Below are 17321 nucleotides of genomic sequence, written 5' to 3'. Positions count from 1 at the left end.
CCTTCTCTGTTCCAAGGAAAACAACCCCAACTTCTCCTTGTAGCTACAATTTTCTAGCCCTGGCAACATTCTAGTAAATCTTCTCTGCACTCTCCCCAGGGCAAGTATGGCTTTCCTATAATGTGGTGACCAAAACTGCACATAGTATTCCAGTTGTGGCCATCATAATATCTCTACTTTTGTATTCTATACCTCTGCCAATGAAGGAGAGCATTCTACATACCTTCTTTACAAGCTTATCTACCTATACTGCTATCTTTAGGGACCTGTACACTTGCACACCAAAATCTCTCACCTCTCAGTATATTCCCATTTATTGTGTATTCCCTTTTTCTGTTTGACTTCCCTAAATGCATTACCTCACATTTATCAGAGTTGAACTCCATCTGCCACTTTCCTGTCCACTCCACCAACCTATCTATATCATTACAGCTATTCTCTGCACTTTGCACAACACAACCAATTTTTGTACTGACTGCAAATTTCCCAATCGTGCCCCCCCACATCTAGTCCATATCATTAATATATAAAGAAAACAGCAGAGATCGCAACACCAAGCTGTTCATTTGCAGGAGCAGCCATCAACCACTATCCTTTGTTTCCTGTTACTAAGCCAACTTTGGATCCAATTTGCCACATTACCCTGTATCCCATGGGTTTTTTGACCAGTCTGCCATGTGGGACCTTATCAAGTGCTTTACTAAAATCCAGCTACAGCTTAATCTACGCCTTAATATACATACGTGAATAGTTAGACATTGTTAGCTCATTTAATTTTATATCACACAATGGTCTGTACATAGTTTCCTATTGCGTACACTATTACATCTCATGCCACCAAGTGACCCAAACAGGGAAGATGTAGACTGAGTGGTCACGTGAGAACAAGATGACGCAACTACAAAAGAGGTCACATGGCGGGAGCATGGGAGTTATCCCGGGGAGCGCGAGCAGAGCACAAGTGCTGAATAAACTACCTTGTTGAAAGCCCTTGTCGTCAGTGATTCAGGGAATCCACAACATCTACACAGAGGATGACTCAGCAGTCTCCCACTTCTGGAATAATGTTTGATGATTGAAAAAAGCTGCCAACGTTTTAATCGCTAAAATGGAATTCACAGTGTAACAGGCTGATTTTTAAAAGTTTACCTGCTTCGTTGGCCAGGCTTCACACAGGGTGCATTTGTACTGGAACTGATTCCCATCCTTCATTAATAAAAGCACATTACTGAGGATGCTGGAAATCCGAATTGAAAACAGAAGGTGTTGGAAAATTCAGCAGGTCTCTGAAGAGAGAAACAGAGTTAATGTTTCAAGTCCAATGACTCTACTTCAGAATTCATCCTTCTTGGTTTAAGCAATGATTTTCAAAATGATTTCCCCTTGCAATTACCTGGTGATGTGGCAGATTTTGAGCTGTAAGGGAATTTCTAAGAGGTTGATTATTCAATATTGTTGGACCTGCTCCCTACATTTATTTTATTCATTCGTTGGTCATGGGTGTCACTGGCTAGCCAGCATTTACTGCCCATCCCTATTTGCCCTTGTTCAGAGGGCAGTTGAGAGTTCACCACATTGCTGTGTCTCTGGCAGATTTCTTTCCCTACAAAGGACATTAGTGAACCAGATGGGTTTTTCCAACATTCAACAATGGTTTCATGGTCATCAGTAGATACTTAATTCCAGATATTTTTCATTGATTTCAAATTCCACCATCTGCTGTGGCAGGATTCGAACCCAGGTCCCGAGAACATTAGCTGAGTTTCTGGATAATAATGCCACTAGGCCATTGCCTATGATCAGTGTGCCCTCCAATGTAACTCGAGTAATTGATGGGCCCCAATGCAACCAGCTGAAATGACACATTCTGCAGACCTGTGCCCAAACTGTTCGTTCTCAGTGGGGCTCTCCTCAAACATGACTGGAATACCAGATCAGGCACTGGCTAAACAGCACTCACTTGTAATTAGTGCTGAAGGGAAGGCAATGTCAATGGGCGGAATTGTTCCAGAATTGCACTAAGTTTGATATCGGGGGTAAAAAAGGATGTTTCCACACTTACTGTCCACTTCCTGGCATGGCCCACCTCATTAGTAATGTATTCATGGTATGCAAGCTGGATCACTGGTGGGCAGGCTCAGATTTGGCCCCCACACCACTCCCCTCAGCATGTCCTTGCTCTGGGTGTGAAATTAGAAGTGTACCAGAGCACAGACTGCTTCATGTGTACTGACCGGGACAGCTCTAGGCGACAGATGGCCCCAAAAGCAAAGGTAACGGCAGCCCCTAAAGTTAGTGATGCCTTCTGGAGTGCCCACCAGATGTAGTGGAAGATTGCTGTGACGTTCTCCACCCTAGTTCTGGCGGAGGAGGTTCACCAGAGTCACCAAACCAGCCTGGAAGGCTTTGGAAGTGGTACTCAGTTATAAACCAAAAGGATATTCACTGTAACAGTGTGCAGCTAGAAAGGGGAGGAGACTTGAACATCTGGAATATGAAGAAGTAAGTACATTCACTTAGACAATGCTCTGGATTGGAAAGATCGAGCCATTTGACCAGAAATTGATAACTGGTGGCAGTATATTGACAATCTACTTCACTTCTTTGTAGCAAATTAAATAACAGCTGAAGAAAAGTGAAAGGTTATTTTGTTTAGTCTGTGACCCACAGACTTACAGTCACCAGACACTCCAGACTCAAAGGGTGGAATTTTCCCATTCTGCCCACCATGGGAATCATACCGGGCAGGACAGGACCATGCACATGTCCGTTGACCTTGAGCAGGAATTTTCGGTCTTGGGGTGAGCATAGCCTGAAAATCCCACCCAAAGTCTTATGACCAAATTGTGGAGTAGGTCAAAAATCATTTTAACCTCTGTCCCTCAATCATTATGCTGAGATACAAATTTCATTCAACAATCCGAGAGCCAGGGTGACAGTCTCAGGCTTTGTGGCCAGCTTTATTTGTTTTATCCAATCACGACCCATTTACTAAGGTCTGTGACCCTTAATTACTAAGACCAGTAGCTTTGCCGTTTGGTTCTAATATGCCATGTAACTCTTGCTACACCTAAAGTTTGCGGTGTCTGCCTGGCATATGTAGACAAAATGGCCATCCCCCCAGCACCTCGCAGTTCACATTCCCCTCTCCTCACCCTCATCGGTTTTTCCACACATGTTCTGGGCTGGCATGTTTTCTTGCTGATGGGTGGGTAACTCAGGCTTGGGGGGATGGGGGGGGACAATTTTGGTTGGTACTTCCCTTGTATCCCATTAGCGGGATGCAAATCAGGTTCACGCTGGCTTCCAATGGGATTCACAATCCGCCATGGTGGATATCATCGGATCATCCTCCTGCACTTTCACACTGGCGTGAAACCAATTTTTTGGCCTTCCAGCCACATTGTTCCCCCACCCACCCAGTCACCACCCTGCCTCCATTACCCCCAATGTCAACAGGATGGGAAAATTCCTGCTAATATTTTTTGCCTGCTGCAATTATTACCACAGAGTTTAGTTCTGAATCATTGAAATTCTCTAAGGCCGACAGGAGTTGGACTAGATCCTAGATCCACCTTGGAAATTCCCCAGTGTCACTTTATGGGCACTAGCAGCAATTCATTGCCTGCAACTCTGGCGTCAATGTCATTCTTCCCAGCACTCCTGGTGTTTATTGTTAAACATGAAGTAAAGTCACTACTCTGTGGCATATATACATAAGTCCCAATTTTCTTTTTATTTAAACAATTTATCCAAATACATTACAATTTATCCAAATACATTATGGCATCCAAATACATTACACAAATACATTGTAATTTCAGCAGTCCATTTTATCAGCCTCTTCAAAATAGGTGCTACTGAAACATGATTTAGATATAGGTATTAACAGGCTGGCACCAGCACTCCAATTGTAAGTCATGTCCTGCGCACTTCAATATTTGATAATTAGCTGATCTCAGATGAGGTCACCTCATTCATTCACAAGTATCTAAATCACATGCTTTTTGTTCAGCCATCCATTGTTTTCACCTGCCCTCATGACTCAAGATCAGTATCAGTTATTAAGTTTTCGTTGAATTTGCATAGTTAGCCTGAGCAAATATCAGGAACTTAACAATGATCCAGCCTAACCCCCACCTGGTTTAGGATTGATTAAACATTGGTAACCCAATGGTAAAGCACAATTTAACAATCAAATCAGCAATTAAAGTGCTTGAAACTGCCATATAATTGAAAATTTTCCATGACTCAGCAGTTATCAGCAATAGTAAAGACAGTGAACTCAGACTGAAGCAGGGAAATCATGGAATCCCACAGTGCAGAAGGAAGGCATTCAGCCCATTGCGTCTGCACCGACCACAATCCCACCCAGGCTCTCACCCCATCACCCCATGCATTTACCCTAGCTAGTCCCCCTGACACTAAGGGGCAATTTAGCATGGCCAATCCATCTAACCCACACATCTTTGGACTGTGGGAAGAAACCGGAGCACCCGGAGGAAACCCAGACATGGGGAGAATGTGCAAACTCCACACAGACAATGACCCAAGCCAGGAATTGAACCTGGGTCCCTGGCTGTGAGGCAGCAGTGCTAACCACTGTGCCACCGTGCCAGCCCTTTTTGTGATCTTTTGTGACTCATGATGGTTCCAGTTTGGTATCCTTAACCCCATATGTGTTGTTAACATGAGATGATTTCAGTGTCATTTTGAAAGTTTTGTTGTATGTGACGGCCAAATGTCATATGAATGTCTCAATATGATTCTGTTGCCTGACCCATTTTTGTTATTGTGGATGACTTAGGGTTCATAACAGAGTCAGAGAGATCACATGTCAAGTTAAATAGTAACTTGTTGCTCTGACTTGGCATTTATCTCAAATTGTTGATATACAAATCTTTGCATTTTTAATTTAAGATTTATTGAACAATGAGACAAGACCATGAGACATAGAAACAGGAGTAGGCTATTCGGCCCATCGAGTCATGACTGATGATCATCACTTTCCCGCCTTATCCCCATAACCCCTGACTCTTCTACTGATTAAAAATCTGTCTATCTCAGCCTTGAACATACTTAACAACCCAACCCCTACAACCCTTTGAGGTAAAGAATTCCAAAGATTCACTACCTTATGGTGGCACAGTGGTTAGCACTGCTGCCTCACAGCGCCAGGGACCCAGGTTTGATTCCTGACTTGGGTCACTGTCTGTGCGGAATCTGCACGTTCTCCCTGTATCTGCGTGGGTTTCCTCTGGGTGCTCCGGTTTCCTCCCACAGTCCGAAAGATATGCTGATCAGGTGGATTGGACATGCTAAATTCTCCCTTAGTATACCCGAACAAGCACTGGAGTGTGGCGACTAGGGAATTTTCACAGTAACTTCATTGCAGTGTCAATGTAAGCCTACTTGTGCCATAACAAATAAACTTTAAACATTTCAGAGAAGAAATTTCTCCTCATCTCTGTCTTAAATGGGCGACCCCTTACTCTGAGACTATGCCCTCTGGTCCTACACTCTCCCACAAAGAGAAACAGCTTCTCAGCGTCTACTCTGTCAAGCCCCCTGAGAATCCTATATGTTTCAATAAGGTCACCTCTTATTCTTGTTAATGAGTATAGGCCCAACCCTCGCAACCACTCCACAGAAGAAAATCCCTCCATAGCCGGGATCAACCTAGTGAATCATTCTCTGGAGTGCCTCCAATGCTAATATATCTTTCGGGGATTGGTTTAGCTCAGTTGGCTGAACAGCTAGCCAGTACTGCACAGTGACAGCCAACAGCATGGGTTTAATTCCCATACTGGCTGCAGGTGTTCATGAAGGCCCCACCTTCTCAACCTTGACTGAGGTATGGTGACCCTCAGGTTAAATCACCACCAGTTTGTTTTTCTCTTCAAAGGGGAGAGTAGCCTATGATCATCGGGGACTATGGCGACTTTAACTTCTTCAACTCTAAGTCCATAAACGCAAATAAACCAATCAATAATACACACACAATTGACATCAACTTCCAAACTACGACCTCTACCACCTCAAAGGAGAAGTGCAGCAGATGCATGGGAATACCACCACCTGGGAGTTCCCCTCCAAGCCACACACATCGTCCTGAATTGTAAATATATCACCATTTGATTTGATTTGATTTACTATTGTCACATATATTGGTATACAGTGAAAAGTATCGTTTCTTGCATGCTATACAGACAAGGCACATCGTTCATAGAGTACATAGGGGAGAAGGAAAGGAGAGGGTGCAGAATATAGTGTTACAGTCATCTGTAGGATAGAGAAAGATCAACTTAATATAAGGAAGGTCCATTCAAAAGTCTGATGGCAGCAGGGGAGAAGTTGTTTTTGAGTCGGTTGATATGTGATCTCAGACTTTTGTTTCTTTTTCCGTATGTCCAAGGTGTGTAGGGTCCTTGATTATGCTGGCTGCTTTTCCGAGGCAGTGGGAAGTGTAGACAGAGTCAATGGATGAGAGGCTGGTTTGTGTGATGGACTGGGCTACATTCACAACGCTTTGTAGTTTCTCACGGTCTTGGTCAGAGCAGGAGCCATGCCAAGCTGTGATACAAGAGACAGTGCAAGACAAGGACAGAGTCCTAGGTGACCCATACAGACTCCCACCAACTATGGCAAGATTTTCAAGACATAGCAGACTACAAGATGAAGGCATGTAGAATCAACGACACCAATCTACCTCTCCCCGATGACCTCAATGCATTCTATGCTCGTTTTAAGCATGAGGTCATGAGAGCATGCCTTCCATTTTGGAAGCCTCGGCTGAACCTATATCCAAGGTCACCATCGAGAGATATCATATCAGCCTTCTCAAAAGTCAACTTATGGAAAGCGACTCGGGGAGAATGGGGTACCCAGATGAGCACTCAGATGCTGCGTGGACCAACTGGCAGGGGTATTTGCAGACATCTTTGGCCTCTCCTTACATCGATCTGAGGTCTCTATTTGCTTCAAGAATATGACCATCATCCCGGTACCAAAGAAAAGCCAGGCAGCGTGCCTTAATGACTATCACCCAGTGGCTCTGACATTCATTATTATGAAGTGTTTTGAAAGGTTAGTCATGGCACAGACCAATTCCAGCTTCCCGGACTGCCTGGATCCACTACATTTCACCTATCGCCACAACAGGTCCACAATAGACGCCATCTCCCTGGCTCTACACTCAAGCCTGGAATATATGGACAACAAAGACACCTAGTCAGACTCCTATTTATTAACTACAGCTCAGCCTTCAACACCATTATCCCTACAAAACTCATCTCCAAACTCCCTGGCCTCGGCCTTGGCTCATCCCTCTGCGACTGGATCCTGAACTTCCTACCCACAGACCACAATCAGTAAGGATAGGCAACAACACCTCCTTCACGATTATCCTCAACAGCGTTGCCCCACAAGGCTGTGTCCTCAGCCCCTTACTATACTCCTTGCAAACTATGATTGTGTGGCCAAATTCCCCACCAACTTGATTTTCAAGTTTGCTGATGGCACCACCATAATGGGTCAGATCTCAAACAATGACAAGATGGCGTACAGGAAAGAGGTAGAGAATCTGATGAACTGGTGCAACAACAATATTCTCTCCCTTAAAGGAGATAGTCATCGACTTCAGGAAGCATAGTGGAAGACATGACCCTGTCTACGTGAATGGGGGTGAAGTAGAAATGGTCGAGAGTTTTAGGTCTCGAGGTTTCCAGAGCACCAACAACCTGTTCTGGTCCCTCCACAATTAAGCTATAATTAAGAAAGCCCACCAACGCCTCTACTTACTCAGGAGGCTGAGGAACTTCGGGGTGTCCACTATGACTCTCACCAACTTTTACAGATGCACCATAGAAAGCATCCTTTCTGGTTGTAACACAGCTTGGTATGGCTCCTGCCCCGACCAAGACCGCAAGAAACTACAAAAGGTCATGAATGTAGCCCAATCCATCACGCAAACCAGCCTCCCATCCATTGACTCTGCCTACACTTCCCACTGCCTTGGAAAAGCAGCCAGCATAATTAAGGACCCCACGCACCCTGGACATTCTCTCTTCCACTTTCTTCTGTCAGGAAAAAGATACAAAAGTCTGAGGTCACGTACCAACCGACTCAAGAACAGTTTCATCCCTGCTGCCATCAGACTTTTAAATGGACTTACCTGATATTAAGTTGATTATTCTCTCCACGCTAGCTATGAATGTAACACTACATTCTGCACCCTCTCCTTTCCTTCTCTATGAACGGTATGCTTTTTCTGTATAGCGGACAAGAAATAATACTTTTAACTGTATATTAATACATGTGACAATAAATGAAATCAAATCAAATACATCCGGAAAGAATGCTTTCTAAGGTGCATCACCATCCATTCACTGTTGCTGAACCAAAATCATGGACCTCCCTTCCTAATAGCACTATGAGTGTACCTACACCGCATGGACTCATGACCACCATCTCAAGGGCAATTAGGGATGGGCAATAAATGTTGACATAGCCAATGACGCCTATAGCCCAGGAATGAATTTTAAAAATCTGGAATTCGAGGGCTGAAATTCCAGGACAGACGGGAACACAACATGATTTGGGCAGAGTGGGATAGTGAGGGAGCTCAAGCACAGAAAGGACGTAACTGCTTTGTGGAACTGAAGAAATCTCTACTAAAAGGTTACTGCCAGGCTTTTGAGGGGAGAGAGGACTTAACTAAAGTTTAAGCGTGCTAGGCCTATACAAGAGGCCTAATGTTTTCTTGGAAATGAAATGCCATATTTTATCCTGAAAATGACTCAAACAATGCTTTTGAGCTTTAGGAAGGTTGGATGTGATCTGTGTGGGTGATCATTTGTCTGCCTCCTGTCCACCACTACACCAATCCCAAATGACCCTAGAGTAGGAGCACAGTATCCAGTGTAATTGTAGAATCCCTACGGTGCAGGAGGCCATTTGGCCCATCGGGTCTGCATGGACTCTGACAGAGCATCCCATCCAGGCCCTATCTCCATAGCCTCACATCCTATCTCCATAGCCTTGCTAATCCCCCTAACCTATACATCTTGGGACACTAAGGGACATCTTAGCATGGTCAATCCACCTAACCTGCACATCTTTGGACTGCTTGAGACTTGGATACCTTAGGGGCTGGATTAATGTATCATTAATAATGTAACTAATAAGACTTAAGTTTCCTTTTCCTTGGTATGTTTTGTTTATTGCTCACACCCCTCAATCAAGTACTTGTGTTCAATCTCTTTTCATTTGGGTTTTTGACACTTGACCAACCCACACTGTCACCTGAAAGGTGCAATTAAAGAGAGTGAGAAAATGAGTTATTGTTTCAGATAACCTTCAGCGTGCAGAAGGGTGACTGGAGCTGGGGCGACAATGTCAGGCTGGTCTCGCTTGAGGTCGCTATTGGTAAAAGCTCTAGATCGCGATGTTATGAGATGATGGGGAGAGAGTTCGCAATGCAAATCGTGCTGCGAGAGGTATCTCACAATCCCCTCCCATTGAGAGGAGAATGGAGGCACCAAGAAACAGGAGGGACAAAGGCAATGGGTGGTACAGGCAACTTGTGACGCGCTGCAATTTGCATAAACCCCAATATAACAGCTCAGCCCGAAGACGCGCTTCTCAGTCTTGGGTGAACTTCGTTTGTGTTGTGAAATTTCTTTGGAAAGAGTAGACGAGCGGTAAGAAGTTATTAACGATTTCAAGTAGTTTTTGTAGTCCGAATGCAAAAGCAGGATGCGAGTGCCGTTTGATTTTTTTTCTTCTCTTAGTACTTATATTGCTGTAGGAAGGAATGTTTTGTGAGCAAAATATATTCAGGGCGCTGGTCTGCTCATGAAAATAGAGGATTTCGGGGGGGGGGGGAGCGATTGTGGAGTGTTAATATGGGGAGAGAGGAAGTATATGCAATGAGGAATGTCTTGGGGACTAATGTATATAGGGTTTAAGATTTTACACTGATGGGTTTTGATGGTCTGGGAGTTGCTATTGAGCCTTTGGAACAATAGACGCGCAGCTATTGCCCCGTAAATGTGAATGAAGACTTGGCTATACTTAAAACACTCAGCACACGAGAGAGAGAGGTCATCATTATACTTTTTTAAATTTCAATGCTGGGGGTGGCGGCTGCTCTCGCCCCCCTGTTCCTGCGAATTGGACGTGAAGGTGTACACGAAGTAACGCTTGTGTTCTGGTGCAGATAAGCCGGAGCTTTGACAATGTCTGACCAGGAACCCAAACCGCAAGTAATTACAGGACAGTTGCAGAAGGAGATCGGTGCATTCGAAAAGCGGAATCTCAAGGAAACACAGACTGAGGAGAAGAACCCATTGCCGGACGCAGCAAGTAGGTGCAATGCAACCGTTCTTAGTGTGCATGAGGCGGGGTGTGGCCTTCAGTCCAAACAGCAAGCAGTAGTTGCATAGTAGAGGTGTCTTACTGATATACTGTTTTTTTTTACTGCACAAAGAACAAAAACCAGGAATATATTTCAGTATAAGGAAAAATAAGGTATATGTTGATCAATACAATGTGCTTTCTCCGCGTTTACAATTGATTTAGTTTTAGGGAAGGGGGGGGGGGCTCTTGTGCATTTGTCACCGACATAAAACCCATTCCCAAAATGCAAAATTAAGATGTTTCTAATCGGATTCGAAGGCTTTTTTGTAATATGGCAGCATATCTTTTCTACACAATCTTTCCTCGTGCTCAAGTGTTCTTTTGAGAGTAGGGAGAAAAAGGGCCCATTTGGATACTTTGAGCTGCATTCTAACTAATCCTCTCTTCCACTTCCAGCAATTGAAGCAGAAAAGAAAGCGGAAAAAGAAGAGGCAGCAGCACAATGAGTAATTTCTTCCGATTTGCACTGTACATTCCACAAGCATTGCCTTCTAGCTACGTATCTCTTTAAAAAAAACTTGGATATTGAGTGAATTGGCTGGCTCCTACCCAGTCTCCTTCCTTCCGCCCCCACCCCATCCATTTTTCTTCCACATGCCCCTCCCTTTTTTGAGAAAGAAACTACTGACCGTTTGGCTGGCTTTGTACTTCTGGTGGTACTAAAGAGCTTGCATGTCCAAGAGGAGCCCAGGAAAGACTGCAGGAACCTTAATCACCAAATGCCTGTGAATGGGAGTGAATATGCCAAGGACCGGTGTTAAATCAACTATGTAGAGTGCCATTTTGTTAGATCTCTTGGCATGCACAGTAACTTTTTTTAAATATGCAAATAAAACATTTGAAATCTAACATGACTTTGTTTTTATTAATGGAAGTGAGTTTTTCAGACTAATCTAGATAACTACTTCAGCAACATTCTCAAGACTTAAATACTCAACCAGTTTAAACAAATTGACATTCTCATGGCTAAATAATGGAAATTCCTAATGGCGGTACTTAAAGAAACCTGAAGGTTAACTGAGCATTACATTTTCTCTCTCCCCTGTGATAGTTGATATTGTAATGCATCAAAAGGTTAACTTTGGGGACTGGGTTATTCATCAACATGATGGCTGAAGTGGTGCTGGTGCCTAACACTATAAACTTTTTGCCATCAAGATACTTTGCTAAGTTAATGTACGAGTAACCAAAAGCAATAGAAAATATTCCAGTCAGTCAAGTAGCATTTTGGGTCGGAGTAATACCTGATTTTTGTCTCAAGCCTGAATCAACACTTTCTCTTTTAGGCAGAGTTTCTGTCATGTTGACAAGGTCTTATTACACAAATTAAGTTTTCCCAGATTTTTAAACATACCTAATTCTTGATGCTGATAGTAGTGCATAGGCCTTTGATTGCTGGTTTGCATCTGACTACTTGGACTGGTCTTGTTTGAACCACCAATGAACATTTTAACTAAATGTTGCCCATTATTTGAATGTAGAAATGAGATATTAATCCAGTCTACATTCCATTTGATGTCATGACTTTTATGCTGCATCTTCTAGCATATTGAATGGAAGTTCTCTGCTCTTCTGAAATAAAATAATTTGGCATGGGGTACCCTATAGTAGCATTCACTTCTAAATGTGTTAAATAAATGTTGGCTATTTGACTGCAGGAAGCATCATAGCTGGGCCTATTTTCATCAAACTATACAAACCATAGAAACCCTACAGTACAGAAAGAGGCCATCTGGCCCAGCAAGTCTGCACTGACCACAATCCCGCACAGGCCCTACCCCCCCCTTATCCCTACACATTTACCCGCTAATCCCTCTAACCTACGCATCTCAGGATACTAAGGTGTAATTTTAGCATGCATATTATGGAGCTGTTGCGCAATGACCGAGATCTCTAGAGAATAGAGGTCAAATTTAATGCCACCCTGGCTGAGGTTATCTAAACCAACACAAACTGGGCATTGTGTTTGGTTCTCTTCAGCTGTGAGTCTAAAAGTAGGAACTCTTATGGTTTTTAAATTATGGTTAATGGAAGAGGAACAGCAGCAGGAGGAACCATCACACGGAGTTACATGGAGGTTTGAGGAGGAGAGCTCATCAAGGTCTATCAGCTACCTACACCTCTGCATGTGAAGATTGTGCTTCCGTTTTGTATCTGCTGCAATTAATGTCACTGGTCCTTGGCCATTTTACCTGCAACTTATCCAGACTGCAATAGGGGATAGCAATATCATCCATCCAAATACAAATTATGCTTGTGTCGATTAAGTGATGGAGCTGCAGCAAGAACTTGCATCCCAGTCCCATGGCCAATGGAAAACAGTAAAATAGGGCTCTGAGGATTGCAGGCTTTCTCCTTTTGCAGACAAAGAGCAGGATCTTGAGCCCACTCCATCGTGGGAAGTGTGGTGCGAGCTCAAAATGCAGAGTACAGAAAAATGTGTTTCTCATCGGTGAGATCTCGGTTTTCCATTTTGCTCACCAGCAGAATGATGTGGAACATGCCAGGGAAGGTTGGGAACCGTAATTTGAATATATCAGCATATCATTTGCAAGCATGCCAGATATTGAGGGGGGATTTCGGAAGTGTGTGTGGGTAGCTCAGAGGTCCTTCATGTCAGGTCGCCACTTACTCCGAGGGGATGTGCTGGCCACCAAGCAGGTACCACTTCCTGGTTCAGCCATGCTGGGTTAGTGTTCAAACAGTACCTGAGTGGGTGCCTTCCCTGTCGGAATGAAAACTGCATAGGAGGTGGCCATAACAGTGGAGCAATATTGGGTGCAACTATGAGGTTTTGGAGTCCTGCTTTGGTAAAGACCAGGCTATAAGGGCAGTGTGAGGGTATCAGTGATAGAAACTAGAAGAAGGAGTAGGCCATTCGGCCCTTCGAGTCTGCTCCGCCATTCATTTGATCATCAGATTCAATATCCTGATCCCCCTTCCCCCCAATCCCTTGATCCCTTTAGCCCCAAGAGCTATATCTAATTTCTTCTTGAAATCACACAACGGTTTGGCCTCAACGACATGCTGTAATAGTGAAGTCCACACATTCACTACACTCTGGGTGAAGAAATTTCTCCTCACCTCAGTTCTATCCTCAAACTATGACCCCTAGTTCTGGACTCCCCCACCATTGGGAACATTCTTTCTGAATCTATGGCGAATCTGCCTTTGCAGCTTCAGCAGCTATGGGATGCCCGGACCCAGGGGCACATTATTGGCCAGGGGCTCAGCAGAGTCTTGGCCTCCAGTATCCCTCCGAGTGCCAGTTCCCTGGGATATCCCTGCCTCCACCTGCTGTGGATCTTTGCTGTGAGATGCTCACTAGTGAGTGACCCAGAAACCTGTCTACTTAGTGACCCCACCAAGGTGCGAGGATCTGCACTGGTGCCGGGTTCAGGTGACACCTGTGACATCTCTTCAACAGTGAGTCCAAGAAGTCTTCCTTGGAGCTGCTTGAGTCTGGTGGGTCCAGGGGGCTGAGGATGCTCTGGCCTGTTCTGGTCGGCTTGCAGGAGAAGGGAGATGGCATTAGTACATTACAGGGAGTAAAAGAGGGAACATTGATTAATCACTTGGGGCTTGAGGAATGACAGCATGTCTTGAAGATTCTCACGTTTGTCTGCTGCCCCCACTTCACCAATAGTGCAGGCAGGTTTTTTTCTCCTCCCTGGCCGGCTTGAAGGCTCTTTCCTTGAATGGCATGAGGGTTCTGAGCTCTGGCATTACTCCGGCTGGGCATGCTGGCTGGCGCTTGTTGTGGCTGTGTTTGTTCTGCAATGACACAGATAGGGACAGTGTAAGTGGGGTCTTGACATTTATGATAGTACTGGATGGCACGGTGGCACAGTGGTTAGCACTGCTGCCTCACAGCGCAAGGGACCCGGGTTCAATTCCTGGCTTGGGTCACTGTCTGTGCGGAGTCTGCACATTCTCCCCATGTCTGCATGGGTTTCCTCCGGGTGCTCCGGTTTCTTCCCACAGTTTGAAAGGCGTGCTGGTTAGGTGCATTGGCCATGCTAAATTCTCCCTCAGTGTACCCGAACAGGTGCCGGAGTGTGGCGACTAGGGGATTTTCACAGTAACTTTGTTGTAATGTTAATGTAGGCCTACTTGTGACACTAATGAATAAACTTTAAAACTTTAGGTGTGGCAGGCATGGGTCTTGAATGGGAGCTGGAGTGTGAGGAGCAGGGCAACGAATAAGGGGAACATGGTGATTGCGGGAGGAGAGCCTCCTTATAGGTGTTGGTTAGGCCGAAGTGGCTGGGTGACAGATGAAGGTAGGATATGTGAGGGGGTCCAGAAGAAAACTGTATGAGGTTCACTTAACCTGGCTGAGCATTAAAGATCGTTCATCTTCTTGCAGCATTGCTGTCCCATCCTCTTCTGCAGCGAGCTTGCACTCACGAGGGCTGCCACTGCATTCCAGGTGGGTGTGGAGATCTTGGTGGGAGGCCTTCTCCTGGAGCAGGGGTATCCCACCTCTGCTGCACACCATCGAGAGATCTGCTGAGGCCTCCCTCAGAGAATCGCAGTGCAGACTTCCTGGCTGCCATCCCCTGCAGTTGCTGTAACAACTGTTGGGGAACCATTTTTACGCAGCTCCCCAGTGATTAGCGTGATTAAGTGTGGCGTTTAAATCAGAGAGAGGCCTCTATGGGCATGGTATTATTCTCATGACCATAAAAGCTTTTGTCAATGAGGCTCAAGATTCTGTCAGAATTACGTTAGAGCCGTCGACGAGATTCACTCCATTTTTCTCGCCCGAACCGACACTTTGCCAAATTCTGATAAGATCACCCCCAAAGTGTCATGTTCTTGCAGTCAAGCCCACTATCTTCACAAATTGCAAGGGAGCTTCTGTTTCATTAAGGACCACTAGTGTGTTGTTCAAAGTATCACTTAATTATGATCTATGCCCGCTTCCTTGGCAGCAGCACAATGATTTTAACTTATACCAATCCTCCATCTTCTCCCACTTACCAATCTTCCATCTTCCCCCACTTATCAATCCTCCATCTTCCCCCACTTACATGTCAAGCTGGCAGCTTAAAAACAAGGGAATACGTGTCTCATGACTGCTCTCAGAAACCCATATTCACTCTGTAAAGTGCACTACTCACCAGTAAAATACATGATCAATATATAGATATAACTTTATTGAATTGTGGTAAATTTTGAACGGATTTATAATTGTGATTCTCTACGCTTGCATCCTTAGAGCAGAATCTTTAATTGGCCATCTTGTCCTCCAGCTACATCCTGACACAGTTGGAATGATGTTTTTATTATGTTTGGTCTTGGATAAATCTTTGTGTCTTCCTGCATCACAGCAACTATTATCTTCTCCAAGAAAAGGGACTTAGCATGGAACTCCACCCAAGTTACTGTTCCTTAAGTGGTTTGGGCTAAGCCAGCTGTTTCAACCAAAGATAACCAAGCCCATTACTCCTCTCCACCCATCATCCACAAGCATACACAGACATTGTATCAGGGGACAGTAAACAATGACCAGGAATGGGAGCCCAAATAGATTAATCAACACACAAGCCCATTGACACTGAGGACAATTCCAATGCCTCTTACCATCACCAGTTAAAGTCAATTAACTCACCAGAGAGCAACCATTGAACCTTCTACCTTTCTGGCCCATGTGGTTAAGTACAGTGTTGTGTAATTTTACAAAACATCAGTGAATACACATATGCCAGACATTGACAGTCATTAAACTAGTTTAATTGTTGGAAGAATGAATTCGAAACACACTTGCAGCCACCAGAAACAAACCTCACACATTAAAGTACTGCACTGGATGCAGGATGACAAAGCTAAAGACAGAATCTTAGCTTCTTCTTAATAGCTGAAGTGTGTCACTACTGAGGTTCTGTAAAATGACACAATCTAAGTGACTGTAGGAGGGGATGTTAATCACAAGGTGCTCGCAAATTTCAGTTATTTTGGTTCGGTGATGTCGTTGTGATAAAGTACCACTTCCTCAACAACCCCACTTCCTTAGCAACCAAAGGCAGAAAAAGAAGATTCTAACACAGACATCAAAGTAACTCCTATTGATTTGTCAGTCAAGTGGGTTCCTTGCACAAATAAATGAGACGGCTCGAAAAGTATTGCTTCTGTACATTTATCACAATGTTCAGAATGTCTTACATTGACCACAAATTACTACAGCTTCCTTATTTGGTTGTGCTGTAGTATCTGGCAGCATGGGTTGGTGTAATATTTATACAAGCAGATATTTTAAAAATATGCTGCAACAGACTGATTTTCACACTGTTAAATAAGTTCTGCTGCCTCTCCTTATTCTTTTAATTATGAAAAATATTTGATGCCGTATGGAGATGAAGGATTTATAGTACTTTTCACATTTCTTCTACTATGCTTGCATATAAATTGTAACCTATGACAATTTTAAGTTGGCTCATGTCTTCTGTGTATAAAAGGGCCATAATTAGTTCTCAAGTTTAACAATGTGGTGTCATATCTAGACAAGAATTAGCACCTAGTTAGGGATTGCGGGACAAATATCATTGCAAGCTGTTTAATAGAAGTATTTAATAAATAAAGCAATGGCATATTTTTGTGGAGATAATTAAATAGAGTAGAGCATCCCAATGTTCTCCATGAAGGGAAAGGGGAGGGGGTGGGGTGGTGGAGTAATTGACACAGAGGAACCGGGGGAGGTTACTGAAGGTAGGATCATGAATGAGGAGAGATGTAACCAGCTCAAGTGGTTTCGCTACAAATCTTTTCACACACCTAATCAGTACTATGGGCAGCAACAAAGAAAAAAATGGCGCCAATGCTCAGTAAAGGAAAGGAAACCTATTCACTACAGACACTGCACTTGACACATAACTACCTGTGCAAAGAACTGTGGAACA

General features: G+C 44.1%; 1 long non-coding RNA gene across 1 annotated transcript; it reads left to right on the top strand.

Annotated features, from left to right (window-relative positions):
- The first annotated feature begins 9592 nt into the window (after nucleotides 1-9592).
- LOC144506390 (uncharacterized) lies at nucleotides 9593-11268 on the top strand. Its single transcript, XR_013499895.1, has 3 exons — nucleotides 9593-9701; nucleotides 10220-10365; nucleotides 10816-11268. It is a non-coding gene; the product is annotated as an uncharacterized LOC144506390 (long non-coding RNA).
- The last annotated feature ends 6053 nt before the right edge of the window (nucleotides 11269-17321 follow it).

This window comes from Mustelus asterias, chromosome 17, assembly GCF_964213995.1.
Source record: "Mustelus asterias chromosome 17, sMusAst1.hap1.1, whole genome shotgun sequence".
In the NCBI taxonomy this organism is placed as follows: domain Eukaryota; kingdom Metazoa; phylum Chordata; class Chondrichthyes; order Carcharhiniformes; family Triakidae; genus Mustelus; species Mustelus asterias.
Note: the sequence above shows the minus strand (reverse complement) of the source record. Positions and strands in the feature narration are given on the sequence as shown.